This window comes from Somniosus microcephalus, chromosome 13 (assembly GCF_052327205.1).
Source record: "Somniosus microcephalus isolate GS21.2 chromosome 13, FLI_Smic_1.0, whole genome shotgun sequence".
NCBI classification, from domain to species: domain Eukaryota; kingdom Metazoa; phylum Chordata; class Chondrichthyes; order Squaliformes; family Somniosidae; genus Somniosus; species Somniosus microcephalus.
The window spans coordinates 28,606,766-28,624,217 of record NC_140999.1 but is presented as its reverse complement, the minus strand read 5'-3'; positions in this window follow the sequence as shown (position 1 = coordinate 28,624,217).

Genomic DNA, 17,452 nt, shown 5'->3' with positions numbered 1-17,452 from the left:
AAAATAAGTTAATAAAATTGATGTGCCTCAATAATTCCGAGACTCGAAGTTAGCAGAACAAAACAAGGCTTTTATTAACTTAGAACGTAACACGTAAGAGAGAGAGATGTCTTCCTTCTGGAGACTGAGGCCAGACTGAGTTAGCTTACAAACGGGGCCAGGTATGGGCGGAGCCCTACACACAGCACATTCCAGCACATTCCAGTATACAATACAGCACATTCCAGTACACAATACAATGAGGTCTGGGGGAAGGGAAATGACACTGAAACCGATCTCAGTCACAGGCAGTGATGAATGGAAATATTTCATCACAAGGTTGAGAGGAGATTTGATCGAGGTGTTCAAAATCATGATGGGTCTAGACAGAGTAGATAGAGAGAAACTATTCCCAGTGGCAGAAGAGTCAAAAACCAGAGAACACAGATTGGCAAAAGAACCAAATGACAAACTTTTTTACGTAGTGAGTGGTTAGGATCTGGAAAGTACTGCTTGAAGGGATGGTGGAGGCAGATTCAATTGTGGCTTTCAAAAGGGAGTTGGATAAGTACCTGAAGGCAAAGAATTACAGGGCTATGGGGAAAGGGCGGGGGAATGGGACTACCTGAAGTGCAGTTGCAGAGAGCCGGCAAGGGCTCGACAGGCTAAATGGCCTCCTTCTGTTCTATAACCATTCTATGATTCTGTGAGAGGCATGCTATAACCTCACATCCATACTCAAATTAAAATTGGACAGACCATTCGCAGGCTGAAGGGAAGATTCAGGTCAGGGGCTTTCAATGTTGTCTTGTAAATTACGGTGGCCTGCCATGTCCTCCACAATTTCACTTTTCGGAAAGGCCTGGAAATTGAGATTCTTTAGGAAGAGACCGAGCCAGAAGAGGAACCTCCTGAGACAGAGGAACTCAGGCATGAGGAGGACACAGCGGGGTGCTGGGAGAGAGCACTGAAACTTTCAGTCACCTCTGATCATATTTAAAGCTATATACAAGATCTGTAGTAACCGGAATGCTCCACGTAATTTAAAAGCACAACCCTCCAGAATACTCCATTCATCATTAAAAGCTGAAGTCACATGAGGGCCTTAAGTTCACAAACATCTTTATAAGTTTCAGTGCAATTTTATGTTTTTAATAGAAGAATTATGAACACCTTAAGAATAGTTCTGACAATTAAAATCGTATAAGGGTTTGGAACGTTATAACTGAAAAGTCAATTAGACTCATCACTGTGCACTACCATTGTGACTTTTTGATTTTTCCTCAGTCCTATTTTAACACTTCTAAGTGCTAGCTAAGGGACTGGGGTATGAAATGTGGATCGCTGCTTCACTCAGTGCTGTTGGGTCCTGGAATGGGCCTACAACAGACTGCTTCTCTGGGCTTGGAATCTCCACAGCCTTGACTTGCTGCCTTTCATTCGAATGTGCAGGCATCTGAATGGACTGAGCAGAGAAATCTCTGGGCAGAATTCTTGGAGCCAGCTTCTGCTTTTCAACGAGGCTTGGGATCAGGATATTGGTTGCCACTAATCTGCAGTAAAACAGATTTTAAAGAATTACTAATATCCCTTAATCCCTGGGAGAGAGCATCCCAAATACCCTTCACAACCCTCCAAAATAATATAGCCCAGGAATGGGCAGTATCTTTAGAAAATTAGCACCAGCTGCTAATGCTTTAGACTGCACGTAAAATTCATACTCACTGCTCAAAAAAATGATTGGAGCACTAATTCAAGGCTTCAAGCGCAAGCTCATTGGTGTTACACACAAAGGGTGGACCAATATCAGGTGCAGTCTAATCGCAAGCCATGATTGCCACAGGCTTTTTCCACTTCTTAAAGGGGAGGTTCATTGATGCTGCGGAACCTCATTCTCAGCATTGCTGGCTGTGCAGCTGCCTCACAAAGCAGCAGCACGTCAAGGAGAAGGAGCCGGAGGACTGAAGCAGCTGTACTCACGGCAGATCCACGTCCCAGGGAGAGAGCCCGGAGATTCAGCGATCAAGCATTGGAGGCGTTGGTGTTCGCTGTGGAGTGACGGAGGGCGGCGCTCTACCCGACAAGTGGTTGGAGGTCCACGTCGCAAGTGTAGTGATCAATAACATGTCATTCTGTGGTGGACACTAGGTGGAGCAGTAGAGCTGTATATAGCTGTATGTATAAGACTACACTACCCAGCTGTATATATATATATATATTAAGACTACATTACCCGTGAGGCTAGGCTACCCACAAGGCAGCAGTCAAGATGGAAGCCTCTACAGATACTGTACAGAGTCCACATGTGCTCAATAAAAGTGTCTAGCAAAAGCTAGCTGTGTTCATAATAAGAATGTCTATTTATTAATGAACATAACAGCAAGTGCTACCTCCCATGTGGAAGGAGGTAGCACAGCACGTCTCGGGCAGAATTGTGGTCCCTAGGACCCGTACACAGTGCAGGAAGAAATTTAATGATCTGGGTGGTCAGGGTGAGTCAATGCTTCAACAAATGTGACATACTACCATCTAAACCACAGTCTTCACACACTGCCCAAAGCACCACAACCCCAGCACTCACCCACAACAATCTCTACCTACCAACACTCACACCCACGTCTCACACCTTTCACACAATGAAAGCTATTCAACTATGGCAGGCACATCACCCAAACACATTGCTCCACACTCACTCACACGCTTCCCTTTCTCTTGCAGGCCAAGGTGGCTCACAACAGGAGGGAGCAGGAGCGCACAGGTGGGGGACAAGTTGACACCCAACCACTGTCTGTGCTGGAAAATAGAGTGCTACAGATTATTGGGTGCCAGGTGGTGGGCACCGTGGCCACTGGTGACATTGACCCCCTTGGGGACAACAAGGGTATGTTCATCCCTACTCCGTCTTCTCACTTCCCACTTCCCCCTGACCCCACAAGTGTTTTGTACTTTCCAGCTAATCATGTTGTATGCAAGCATTTCTCGCTTCCTGCCCCCCTCCCCTCACCTTAACCTGACTCTTGTGCCTTTATACTTTCAGATAATGAGCGAGCACCTGAGCAGCCTGTCCCTGAGGGCACCATTGAGAGCGAGGCGGGAGAAGAGGAGGATGATGAACACACTGCGTCACTGCATGTCTCACCCACAAGCACCAGCTCAGATACTGGCACTAAGCTTTCTTTAGTATAATAGCGGGATCTGGACATGGTGAGGCACCGGGGACGAGTGGGCTGCAGCAATGCCAGGGGGGAAAGGGTAGCTCGGGGGCCAGCTCTCCGGAGGGCGAGTTCGTTGGCGGGTTCTGCTGCACAGGATTCAGATGAGGAGCTTGATGGGGAGGTGTTTAGAAGAAGGGTGATGGGCATGCACACGGAGATGATAGGTGCAATGGTAAGGGTGCCCGAAAGCCTCTTGGCAATGATAAGGAGCTTGGAGGAGTCCATCTCCAAAATTGCACAGAGCTCCGTGCACACCATGGAGCCCATCATTTCCAGTGTGCAAAGGATGGTAGACTCCCAGAGAGACTGTGGCAACCCAGGCATTACCATCGCTGAATCCCCCACCATCAACATCCTGGGGGTCACCATTGACCAGAAACTTAACTGGACCAGCCACATAAATACTGTGACAGCAACAAGAGCAGGTCAGAGGCTGGGTATTCTGCGCTGAGTGTCTCACCTCCTGACTCCCCAAAGCCTTTCTACCATCTGCAAGGCACAAGTAAGGGAGTGTGATGGAATACTCTCCACTTGCCTGGATAAGTGCAGCTCCAACAACACTCAAGAAGCTCGACACCATCCAGGACAAAGCAGCCCGCTTGATTGGCACCCCATCTACCACATTAAACATTCACTCCCTCCACCACCGGCGTACCGTAGCCGCAGTGTGTACCATCTACAAGATGTACTGCAGCAACTCACCAAGGCTTCTTTGTCAGCACCTCCCAAAACCGCGACCTCTTCCATCTAGAAGGACAAGGGCAGCAGGCGCATGGGAACACCACCACCTCCATGTTCCCCTCCAAGTCACACACCATCCTGACTTAGAAGTATATCGCTGTTCCTTCATCGTCGCTGGGTCAAAATCCTGAAACTCCCTACCTAACAGCGCTGTGGGAGTACCTTCACCACACGGACTGCAGCGGTTCAAGAAGTCGGCTCACCACCACCCTCTCAAGGGCAATTAGGGATGGGCAATAAATGCTGGCCTTGCGAGCGACGCCCACATCCCATAAAGACATTTTTAAAAAAACCTGATGCCGCATGTGATGGGTGATCTGGCAGCTTCCATTCTAGCACAGGCAGAAGCGACGCAACATCTTAGTGCTTTAATGCAGTCTATGTTTGGTGGCATTCAATCTCAGACTGCTCTCATGCAGTCTTAGCTTGATACCATGCAAGCTCTGACTGCTGCCACCGTGGCTGGGCATACCACCGTCCGCCAGGGCTTTCACAGTGTCGCAGCAGGACAGCACTCCGTGGTCCGACGGGTTGCTTGGGATGCTGAGGTGCTGCCCCGGGGGAGTGGCCGTGGGTCAGTAGAGCAGGAAACTGCTGTCCTCTCTCAGGATGACAGCATTCCTGCTCCCACCACTGCCACTCCACCATTGCCCTTGTCGCTGCCTGTCATCCAGCCCCCCCAGACTGCTGCCGCCCATGCTGAGGTGGTGCAGACTACAGTCGGGCCTTCCAGGCCCAGAGCTGGTCAAGTTCATCCCGCAAGGCCATCTGAAGTCTCCTGCACAGACACTGTGTTCAATGATTATTGATAAATTTATTAATTCCGTTTGGATTCTTTTCTGGTGTCTCTCATTTCAGCTTTGCACTGTGATATGGCCTGTGACAGGAATGGAATGATGGGGATGAGGTGAGCAATGGGGATCTGGGGTTTAATTCATTCGAACCGCAGTCTGGTGAGGCGGTCACAGACCGTCCTTCCGCAAGGCCGATTGAGTGGATGCCTCCTCCCTCGCTCCTGTTTCTCATCCTCCTTGTCTTCCTCTTCCTCCTCATCCTCCAGCTCCTCCTCCTCGTCCTCTTCCTCCTCCTGAGCTAGTCCCTGGTGGCCATGATAGCCAAGTTGTGGAGCCTGCAGCAGACCACCACAAAATGGGATACCCACTCAGCCGAGTACTGGAGGGCTCCTTCCGAGTGGTCAAGGCAGTGAAACCGTTGCTTGAGCACACCGATGGTCTGCTCGATGATGTTCCTGGTGATAGCATGGCTCTCATTATATGAGTGCTGGGCAGCAGTGTTGGGATTGTGGAGTGGAGTCATGAGTCAGCTGGAGAGCGGATAGCCCTTGTCTCCGACCAGCCAACTGCTAGCTTGATATGGTGGCTGGAAGAGTGCTGGCACACCGGTCTGGTGCAGGATGAAGGTATCATGGCTGCTGCCAGGATAGCAGGCATTGATATTGAGGATTCAGTCTGTGGTCGCACACAAACTGCACATTAAGTGAGTGGTAGCCTTTGTGGTTATGGAAGATCTCAGGATTGTTATGCAGTGTCCGCAAAGCCACGTGGGTGCAGTCAATGGGGAATTCCGCTATCCTGGCAAAGCCACATGCACGCTTGTCCTGCTTCTCTCTGGTAAGGGGGAAGGAAATGTAATCCCTTCTCCTACTGTAGAGAGCCTCTGTGATCCCCTGGATGCAGCAATGGACGGCGAACTGCAAGATGTTGCAGACTGGAAGGATCTGCTGGTGAAGAAATTGAGGGCGACGGTGACCTTGACTGCCACTGAGAGAGCCATGGTCACCCTGATCTAATGCTGGAGGTCTGGTTGCAGGAGTTCTGTGACCACCCCCTTGGTGAAGCGGAGCCTTTTAATACACGGCTCCTCGCTTAATTGGAGGTAGGAGCAGTAAGGCCTCCTGTTGAGAGCCCAGATGGCCCTTCTCCTCCCTTTGCCCATATATTCCAGTCTTTCTCACTGCCTCCGCTCCCTCTGCCATAAATCCTGGAGGGCGAGGTCGACTGCCAGTACAGCCCCCATTAATGTAATCATGTGTAGCAGTTTGATTTTTTTCAGAATAAATGTAACTACTTTTTAGTTGCCACAACACTCCTGATACTAAATGACATTGAAATGATGGAATGAGACTGTTGCACTATGTGAAACTGACAAGAAAGCACTGAAACTCCACTAAGCTACAGCTGCAACTCATTACTGATGATCCCTTTAAATAACATCCCTGGAGCCGGCTTTCTGTTGCTTCATGCCAGCTCTCCCTGTCGCTGTTTCCTCCAGGTAGGTGGCGACACTCAATTTCACAGATTGGGCGGCCAGTGAGCATTGCACACTCAGTGATGTCATGGTGCAGCTGGCATTGAGGCTTCCAGCGATAACAATTAGCTGCGGGGGGGGGGGGCGGGATTTGACATGCAGTGTTGGATTCGCTGTGCCCCGGCGATACTGCTCTAGCGCCCCATTAACACCATCTGCTGGCACTAACGGGAGGCGCTTAGGTACTGAATTTTCCCCCGATGCCTTGGAAATCTCAGTTTCCGATAGATATTGCTCTCCCCATTTTCTTCATTCCATCACCGGAGGTCTGACTGCTACCAGTCAAAGCATGCACTTTGGAGTTGATGACTTGCCTTCAGGCTATTGCATTTGGTAGGACATAAGCAGAGATTCCTGCAGCTGCCACTAGCTCCAAGTTGCTCTGCATTTTTGCAAAGTCCAATTTTTTCTGCTGCAAAGGAGGACATTGGATTCTGCTGCAAATCTTGCCATTTGCTGCATATATTTGGATAGGCTTTGTTGTGCCTTCATATGAGTTTGTTGCTCTACTAGCTTTTTGCTTTCCATAGTAGGACCACTGAGATCATTGTCCAATTGCTCTTCAGTCAAGAGCCTAACCTCTGCTCAGGAACAACATTCTCAACTTCCATAACCTATGTCTTCAGTGTGTGTTGTGCAGCACCCAATATCCACCTCTCATCTGAACCATCCTCCGCCATCCCAAGTGACTCTATCAGGGCTGGTAAGTGTAAGTGAATTTCTCCTGGCTCTTCTGCTTTTAAAGGGCTAACCATTGGATCAGTTTCACTCTCTGCTTCTTCTTCCCTGCTTCCGGTTCTGTGGAGAGAAATGCACTGAGTTTCCTGCTAGCCACTGTTTCCTTACTGTTCTGCTCAGAGTATGAGTATCAGAATTTTTCTTTTTGACCTTTGAACATTAGCACTTGTTAGTACAATCCAACTGTGAATGTAGGTTCTCCCACATCTCCGTTTCCTGTTACCTCATTGAGTGAGATCCTACTATCTGAATTGCCTCCTTGTCCTGCTTGGTTAATGGACTGATGTCTGCTGTTCCCCTTCCTGTAGTTTGTTATTCCCACAAGTTAAGTGCAATGTTTTCCTGTATGAGAACAGAATGGTTGTTACTTTCAGTCACAGACTGCTTTATTTGATCACTTTTCTTACTACATGGAGTTCCCATGTGATGGAACCTGTATAGTTCATTTAGTTGACAGGTTTATATCCTTAAGTTTGTTGCTGCACTTTTAGGATTTATATTGGTTTGTATTCTGTAAAGAAAGAATGAGCTTTTATTTATATAGCACCGTTCATGTCCTCAGAATGTCCCAAAGTACTTTACAGCCAATACATTGCTTTTGAAGTGCAGCCACTGTTGTTTTGTAGGCAAACAGAGAAGCCAATCTGCACACAGCAAGGGTCTACAAACAACAATGAGATAAGTAACCAGTTGGCCTGGGAGAAACCCCTGTTCTTCTTCGAATAGTGCCGTAGGATCTTTTATATCCACCTGAGAGGCCAGACAGGGACTCCGTTTAATATTTCATTTGCTAGACTGTACTTCTGACAATGCTGCACCCCTTTGACACTGCACTGAAGTGTCAGCCTACATTACATGCACAAGTCTTGCAGTTGGGCCCTTAACCTTAGACCTTCTGACGCGACGATGACAGTGCACCTACTGAGCCAAGGATGTTCTGCATCTAGATTGGAGCTGCAAAACTGATCTATGATATTGAGAAATGGTGAAACCAGATTTGAAAGACAGGCAAATGAAATGTGGCCCATGCTCAAAGGACTACTGCAAGAGAAAATTAAATGATCAAGGAGATGGGTCATGGTCGTAAAGAAGCAGGCGGTGCCACTAAAGCAGGTTATAGTAGAAATATGGTGGAAACATAATTATTTGGATGATAAAAGTTTCTTGGCTAAAATGTGTGAGAACGAAGTAGACAAAGTAAGGAAGAAATTAATATCAGAAACAGGTACAAGGAGTGGAACAAGAAGAAGAATGAAATCTAACAAAGAAACAATAGTGTTTTTACACAAATGCAAGGAAATCAGAAAGACATTAGTACTACAAGCTAACGTATAAAGGAAAATAGCAGACTGATTAGTTTAACAGACACTTGGCTCAAAGCAAAGAACTTCCCAGAGTTTCAGACTCCAGGTTTTAAAGTATTCAGCAAAGATAAGGCAATTAGGATCATAGTGGGGTAGCTTTACTCATTTGAGAGGTCGTGATTGCTACCAAGCAAATGTACAGACCTATGATTAGAAAGAAGATGCTATATTACGTCTAATATTTAACAGTGAGTCAAAAGTAGTTGGCAGTCTAAATGTTGTGAAACACTTGGGTATGAGTGATCATATTATTAGATTTGGTATTTCAGTAACAGTAGAGGTTAAAATAGTAATATGAAAGGGAAGGCATCAATAATAAGTGAGAGATTAGTAATTCATAATTGAGACTGTATATATTAGGAAAACAGTTTCAGAGAAATTAATTACTTTTAATAGAATACCATAAGGGATAAAATGATAATATAAATATTATTAAGGAATAAGAATATGGTAAAGGAGATGGCTAAATAGCCAATTCAAAGTTTAAGGGACAAGGGTAATGCATTAAATATATAAATAACAAGGGATTGGAAATAATTGGCTCAGGTAGAAAGGGGATTTACAGAATAATGTGATGCTAATTCGGAAGGAAAGAGAAATTAAAAAAATAAAGTATTACTATTAGCAGAAAAATCTTGTCTGGTCTGTTAGTTACTTGAAAATTAGCTTGAAAATGTCTAAGTCAGGAGAAAAACAAAGTGGCTCAGATTGAGACTCTATCCACCAATTCAATGTATAACTTCTGTTACTTGAACCCGAACTACAGAAATATATCCTCCAAAAAGGAATCAAATACGTTGTTAGTGCAGAGGAGGAGTCAGTCAGTGGGGTCAGGAAGAGATGGAACAGGGCCCAAAAAGTGAGACGCAACAAGAAAAACAGGGAAAGCAATGGAAGGCCAGAATCAGTGGGATGAAACAGTTCAAAGTTGGTGACCTACCAACTTGCCAAAGCTACTTGCCCTGGTTGGTTGGCAAGTGGAATTTCTAACCCTGTTCTAAACACTTGTCAAATAACTTTATTTCTAGTGAACTTTTTCCCTACAATATTTAGAAGATAGAGTTCCCTTTTAACATTTTAGTACATCCAGTACAATAACTTTGATTGTTAGATTGATTATTTTTGTAAGTTATTTCATTTCTGTTCTCCCTCTTCTTAGGTCTTCTTGTCCTCCCGATGAGGAGTCAGGATGGCACCTAACCCCCCTCCCCCTGCCTCCACCAGGGGTCTGCCAGTGCTGCTCTGTAATCCAACTGCTTGGAGATGTGTGATAGCAGCCTTCCATTCATATGTCCTCTGATGGTATAGTAAGTAGTGTAGACGGGGGCATAAAATTACAAAGAGACATTGATCAGCGAGTGGGCGAAACTGTGGCAGATGGATTTCAGCACAGGTAAGTGTGAGGTCATCCACTTTGGACCAAAAAAGGATAGATCCGAGAATTATTTCAATGGTGAAAAGCTATGAACAGTGGAGATCCAAAGAGATTTAGGGGTCCCTGTACACCGATCACTAAAATGTAGTTGTCCGGTACAAAAAAAATCAAAAAGGCTAATGGAATGTTAGCCTTTATAACTAGAGGGCCAGAATATAAAGAGGAGGAAGTTTTGCCACAGCTATTCAAAGCCCTGGTTAGGTCACATCTGGAGTATTGTGTACAGTTCTGGGCGCCACACCTTAGAAAGGATATATTGGCCTTGGAAGGAGTGCAGAGCAGATTCGCCAGAATGTTACCAGCGCTCCAAGGGTTAGATTATGAGGAGAGATTACATAAACTAGGCTTGCATTCCCTGCAATATAAAAGGTTAAGGGGTGATTTGATCGAGATTTTTAGGATTTTGAAAGGAAATGATTGGGTGGATAGAGAGAAAATTATTCTGCTGGTGGGAGGTGGGGGGGGGGCGGAAGTCTAGGACAAGGGGGACATAACCTTAAAATCAGAGCCAGACCATTCAGGAAAGAAGTTAGGCAACACTTCTTCACACAAAGGGTAGTAAAAGTGTGGAACTCTCTCCCACAAAAAGCAGTCGATGCTAGCTCAATTAATAATTTTAAATCTGTGATTGATAGATTTTTGCTAGACAAGGATATTAAAGGATATGGAGCCAAGGCAGGTGGATGGAGTTAAGATATAGATCAGCCATGATCTCATTGAATTGTGGAACAGGCTCGAGGGGCTGAATGGCCTACTCCTGTTCTTATTTTTTTTATATATTCGTTCCTGGGATGTGGGCATCGCTGACAAGGCCAGCATTTATTGCCCATCCCTAATTGCCCTTGAGAAGGTCAGTTATGTTCCTATGATTCTCCTCTCACCTTATGGGAAGTGTTCAACCCTCCCATACCCTTAAAGCATGATTCAGATCATGGTTGTTAATAAAAAGAAAAACTAGCTCCCATGATTACTTAGTGGGTTTGTGTACCGACTGGCACGGTACTGAAAGATCTGAGTTTCAATCCCAGGTGAGTTCACTGAGCTCAACCATGGCAGAGGTTGGGGTACTACAATCGGCCTCAGCACTTCTGTGGTTTGGGAATGAAAAAAAAATGAGCCAGAATTCTTGCTTCTGATAACTATCCAGAGAATCCTGCTGGAAAGTGTAACTAGTGCATGTGGACAGGATCAAGTTCATTTGTGAAGTTCCCACTGTCGAATTGCCTGTTGACATTCACACATGAAGAGTGGCAAATTGGAGAAGGTACTGGGTGGTGGCTGGTGCTTTGGAATCACAGCAGGAGTCAGTACTATCAGAAAATGGAGAAACAGGAAAAATAAAGACTATTGTCACAAATAATTAAGGTTATAAATTGTTTTTCATAATCCGGTAGTTGAAATGTCCATATTTGGGTGCCTCCAAGTTGGTCTTGTTTTTACAGCTGTTAGTTTCTTGCATTTTTTTGGAATAATTAGTTGCTGCTCCTTTTGTAAATTATATCATGAAAACTCATCACAAAAAAGCTACAGGTAATATCCAATGATCATTTGTATCAGACTTTCTCAGAACCCAGAGCCCTGGAGATCTATATGCAGTTTACATCAACCAAGTCGCAAATGAAATGGTTCTGACTGAAATGAAGCACAATTTTTGAATGTCATTGGTATGAGTAATCAGCAAGCAAATATTATGCATAGAATGCAAATTATACTGCACTCTGTTAGGAGTATTCGAACATCAAATTCAAAATGCTCCGAAAATAACACACTTAGATTAACCCATGTATTGTAGTAGTGGTGGAGGAGCAACATGCTGAGCTTTGATAATGACAGGACATTGGTTTGAACCAATTCACCACTTGACATCCTAACTGTACCTTTGTAGGGAGGTGCAAAGCAGAGGCCAGGAGACCCCCCTTGGATTGAGGAGTTGTTATTGAGGAGTCAACTCATCACCTGCACCTTCTAGCAGCTAGTTATGCAGCAGGACTGGTGGAAACTCAGGAAGCTGTGTAAGATATGCAGGGAAAGTAGAAAGAATTAAAATTTGGAATAACTTTTAACTCTTACAGTAGTGCAGGCAACTTATTTCATCTAGATACACTCAGGCTCCCTGGGCCACTGACAAGATAGGCTAGACGGGGTAGGCTGTTCCCACTAGTTGATGGTACAAGAACTAGGGGGCACAGATTTAAGGTTTTGGGCAAGAGATACAGGGGGGATGTGAGGAAAAACTTTTCTATGCAGCGAGTGGTGAGGACCTGGAACTCGCTGCCGACGGAAGTGGTGTTTTTCAAGGGGAGACTGGATAGGCACTTGAGGGAAATGAACTTGCAGGGCTACGGGGATAGAGCGTGGGAATGGGACTGACTGGATTGCTCCACAGAGAGCTGGCACGGACTCGATGGGCTGAATGGCCTCCTTCTGTGCCATTATGACTGTATGACTATAGCTTTCAGCATGATCACCTTAGCTGAAAACCAACTATTGGAATGTGCTTTCAGTCAATCTGAAGGCATTTTTCTCGATGTTGCTCTATAAGGGATGGTCAGAATGTAGGAGGTGCAGAACAATGGTAAGCAAAGTGTTAATTTTAAATCATTGTTTGTAATTTTATGCACAGAATAAATAGAACAAATCACTCATGAATTGCAATGGGCAGAAATGGCATGAAGGTGCCCATAAGCCATAAAAATAATATGAGATTATAACAAGGAAGAAAGAAAAGATTGCATTGAAGTGACCCTGATGACTCAAATTCATGAGTCTTGTTAAACGTTTCAGGATAGGACGAGGAAGAAAAGAAAGAAAATGCTATAAAATGGAAGGGAGGCAATACCAGGGTTCATATGTAGAGCAAAGGTGTATTACGTAGGAATAAATTAAATGTGGAGTTAAAGTAATAAACATAGAAAAATAAGAGGGAGGAAGAGAGTGGGGAAAAGAAAGGCTGCAAAATATGGCTCCTTAGCCTCCATTGTTTCGATGCTACGAGTGTTGTTTTGGCTCAAAAATGGCGTCTGCGGTGCGTGCTCGTCTCTGGTGCGAGTCGCGCTGGATGCCATATTGTTGCCGGTGCTAGCGCGCATGCAGTGAGTGTCCACCAGAAGAATGCAGAGTAGGCAGATCATGACGTCAATCAGTGTGCAATGCTGATTTGATGCCAGCACTGCCGTTTTGGAGCTCAACGCTCCAGCTAACGTTCTCTCTTAAGCTTGTACAGCTGAACACATGTTCAGCAGCAGGAAGGACCCCCCCACCATCGCTATTTAAAAGGATCATCAACTACTTACAGGTTAGTTGCTAATCAATTCCTACTGGCTGTTGCTACAACTGTGCAAGTGTTTGGTGCTTTCTAGAGTTTTTAAAGTTGTTAACATCTACAGGGAGTGGTGTGGCAGGTGCTGAAGGACTTTATCCTGACTTCAAGGTTTCTGCACAAACCAGTTGCTCCCAGACATGGGTGCACTAGTAGGCTTTCCCCTTGGAATACAGCATGACCTGGAGAATGAACAGAGGGCAGGCAGAGCAGGATAAGCTGCTGGAAGAGGGAGGAGGAGGAGGGGGAGAAGTGCTCTCAGCAGGAGGCCATATCTGTCCAGGGTGTTCAGGGAGCAATTTACCAAACTGAACCTCAGCGAGGAACAGTGTGTGAGACGTCGGCGCTTCACTAAGGACGTCCTCACTGAAATCTGCCACCTGCTGCAGCCACAACTGCAACCTCAGAGCAGGGTGAGGACCGCATTGCCAGTGGCTTTGAAGGTGACTGTGGCCATGAACTTTTATGCATCGGGCTCCTTCCAGGCTGGAACAGGAAATATTTGTAACATTTCCCAGTTTGCCGTCCACTATTGTGTAAGGGAGTTCACTGAGGCTGAGGCAAGAGAGCTGGCTATATTTCATTCTCTCTTGCCAGAGAGCAGCAGGCGGAGTGAGTACGTGGCTTTGCAAGGATTGCAGGCTTCCCCATGGTGCAGGGTGCCATTGACTGCACACTTGTCGCTTTGCAGGGGCCGCATGTTAACTCTGAGATGTACCGCAACTGAAAGGGTTTCCACTCCCTCAACGTTGAGCTGATGTGTGACTGTACAATGCAAATCATGCAGGTCAATTCCCGATATCCTGGCAGCATTCATGGTGCCTTCATTTTGCTGTGCCCTTTGCATTTGAGCCACCACGACAAACCAGAGGGTGGCTCTTGGGCGACCAGGTCTATCCGTTGACTACATGGATCATTACTCAGGTGCACAACTCACGCACACGTGGGCAGTATGCATACAACAAAAGCCATGCTGCCACATGAACTGCCACAGAGCACACTATTGGCATGCTGAAACACGCTTCCACTGCCTGGACTGCTCTGGGGGAGCCCTGCAGTACTCAGCACAGCGGTTGTCAAGGTTCATGGTGGTTTGCTGCATGCCGCACAACCTCTCCATCATGAGCGCACAGCCCTTGCCACCAGCTATACGGCGAGCAGCTGAGGAGCATGAGGAGAAGGAGCAGGAGGAGGAGCAGGAGGAAGAGGAAGAGAAGGATGAAGGGTAACATAGCCAGCTCCTTTTTGGCTGGGCTGTCCGTGAACAACCCATCTGACTGCTATTCCAGTAAACACAACCTCGATTCCACATTCACCAACAGTCCCACACCTTGCCTTCCCTCTGTTACTGACCATCACGATGTCTACTTGGCCACAATGCAAAAATAAAAGCCAACACAAAATAAACATTCCAAACCAAATTTATAAATCAAAGCATGCCATACTGCCTACAAACGTCAATGAATCACCCTTCAGTGTGCCTTTGCCTGTCCTAGTGCTCCTACGCAGTGCTACCCCAGTGGCTGCAGCATGGCTGGTGGAAGGCTGCTGACTTTCAGTGGGAGAGATTGTAGATGGCCTTGGAGGATGACCTCAAGCAGCTCTGGGCCTAGAAGGCTCAGCTTCGGATTGCGGCAATTTGGCATTGGTGACACTAGTCTGGTTGGCTGGCTGACAGGCAACAGGAAGGGCACTGGTGGAGTGGCAGTGGTGGGAGGACAAACGCTGTCATCCTGAGAGAGGACAGCAGGTTCGTGTTCCACCGAGCCACTGCCACTCCCCCGGGGTGGCGACTCAGCAATCCTAGTAATCTGTTGGAGGACAGATTGCTGGACTGCTGTGACACCCTGCAAGCCCCTTTGAACATCGGCATTTGCAGCCATGGTGGCAGCAGTCTGTGCTTGCATGGCAACAAGCTGACCTTGCATAAGAGCAGTCTGAGCTGCCACTGCAGCACACAGACATTGGGTGGCTTCTGCTTGTGCTGTAATGGAAGCCGAGACATCGGCCATCAGACACTGCATCGGTATTGGGTCCATAATTGCGCTAATGGAGTTGCCCACCTCTTCCACGCTGGAAAGGATGGGCCCCAAGCCCTGCACAAAGCCCTGTGCCGAGTTGGTGCCGGACTCCTCCACGCTCCTTGACGTTGTACGCAGGCTTTCTGGCAGGCCTGCCAATGCACCAAGCATTTTATTGTGCATACCCATCAGCCGCCTTCTGCAGCCCGCGCCATCAAAGCGCTCATCTGAGTCCTCTGCAGCAGAACCCGTGTGTGACCTCGCCCTGTGGTGAGCTGGCACCTGAACTATCCTCGCCCCCTGCCCTGGCTGCAGGCCACTCGTGCTCGGTGTCTCACCACATGCAGATCCCATGTCTAACCTATCCTCTAAAGTATGCGGAGTGTCAGTATCTGAGCTGATGGCTGCGAGTATGAAACCGAGTGACAGTGTTTCTTCCTCACCACTGTCTTCTTCCTCTTCCACCTGTTGCTCTTCAACACTGCTTGGCCAGGTTGAAGTTTTGGGTAGCTGAAAGAAGAAAGGCACAAGGGTAGCGTTGCAGTGCGGGGAGGGGGTAAAAATAAAAGGTGCTTGCTTGTAAATCAGAAGAGATTGTGGGATGAGGGAAAAGTGAGATGTGAGAAGAAGGATTATGTATGGGGATACCATCATCTTCTATTGTTTCAGTCCCATCGTTGGCCACGGCCTTAGTGATGGCCACTCCAATGATAGCTAGCACCGTCTCCTCCATGTGGGTAAGGACATGCAGCCGTGCCTCTCCTCTGCCGGTTAGCTCCTGCTGCCTCCAGTTGTGAGCCACCTTGTCCTGCAAGGGAGAGGGAAGTCTGTCAGTGAGTGTTGTGCAATCTGTTTGGGTGATGTGCCTGTCATGGTTAAATAGCTGGCAGTGTGTGCAAGCTGTGAGATGAGGGTGTGAGGCCTGCAGCAGTGCTAATTGTGTGAGGGTGAGATGAAGCTATGAATGTGAGGTATGAGTCATGATTGTTAGAGATTGTTGGAAGGTGAGTGATGGGGGTGTGGTGCATTGAGCATTATGTGAGACTAGTCATGCAGTTGGTGGGATATGGCATTTGAAGATACATTCACTGACCTTCACCCGCGACCTCTTCCACCTAGAAGGACAAGGGCAGCAGGTGCATGGGAACACCACCACTTCCAAGTTCCCCTCCAAGTCACACAACATCCTGACAGAAGTATATCGCTGATATTCATCGTCGCTGGGTCAAAATCCTGGAACTCCCTCTCTAACAGCACTGTGGGAGTACCTTCACCACACGGACTGCAGCAGTTCAAGAAGACAGCTCACCACCACCTTCTCAAGGGCAATTAGGGATGGGCAATAAATGCTGGCCTTGCCAGCGATGCCCACATCTCATAAAAACAAATAATTAAAAAAAAACACCTGTGTGAGGTCATTGAACTTTTTGCGGCACTGCATCCAGGTCCTTGGAGCTTGACTCCTGGCATTGACCGCCACAGCTCTCTGGTCCCACTGTCTTTGCAAAGTTTGTCCTGGCACCCTGTGGATAGAGCACATCGCTCCTCCTCTCCACCTCCTCCACCAAGGCTTCCAGTACAGCATCGGAAAATCTTGGAGCCTGCTCTCTTCCCTGTTGTGCCATTAGTACGCCTTCTTCCAGGTCAGAATGTCTTCCACAGCCACTTCCAGCACTTGCTCCAACCACAATGCACCTCCCCTTTAAGAAATGCAGGCTGGCTTTAAGAAGTGCAGGCTAGCTTTAAGTGGTGCTAGCCTTGCACAAACTTGGGCCCCCTACTGAGGTGTGCAGCCACTCAATTGTACATTTAGCGCTGGCTGCACAAGGCAATGATGTAAATTAGCAGGCAGCACGAAGTTGGCTTGCTGCCTGCATCAGAAGTAACGGGCGCAGGTTAATCACACATCGTGATCCCTGCGCCTGTTTTCGGGGGCTAACGAACTTAGCCCCCAAATTTTTTACATTTTGTATTTTACATCTACATTTTAGTCATAAAGGGTTAAATAAAACTAGTCCTGATATCGGAGTTGCTTTTTGCTGGAAATTGGTGTTTGTTTCAATATCATCTTATGTGAGCTGAAGTCTTATAAAAAAGAGACCAGTCCAGACAGCCTGCTATATTGCTGGACCCTTTATTGCTGGTCTTGGCTGCAGTCTAGAAATTAAAGGTGTGTGGCTGACCCACATAATAATCATCAAAATAATAAGTACTTATCCACTACCAAGAGATGTGAACTCTAATTTTGGAGCTGTTCATTTACTGCAATAGTATATATTGTACTTGATTTGTCTGCATTGCCATGCAATTGT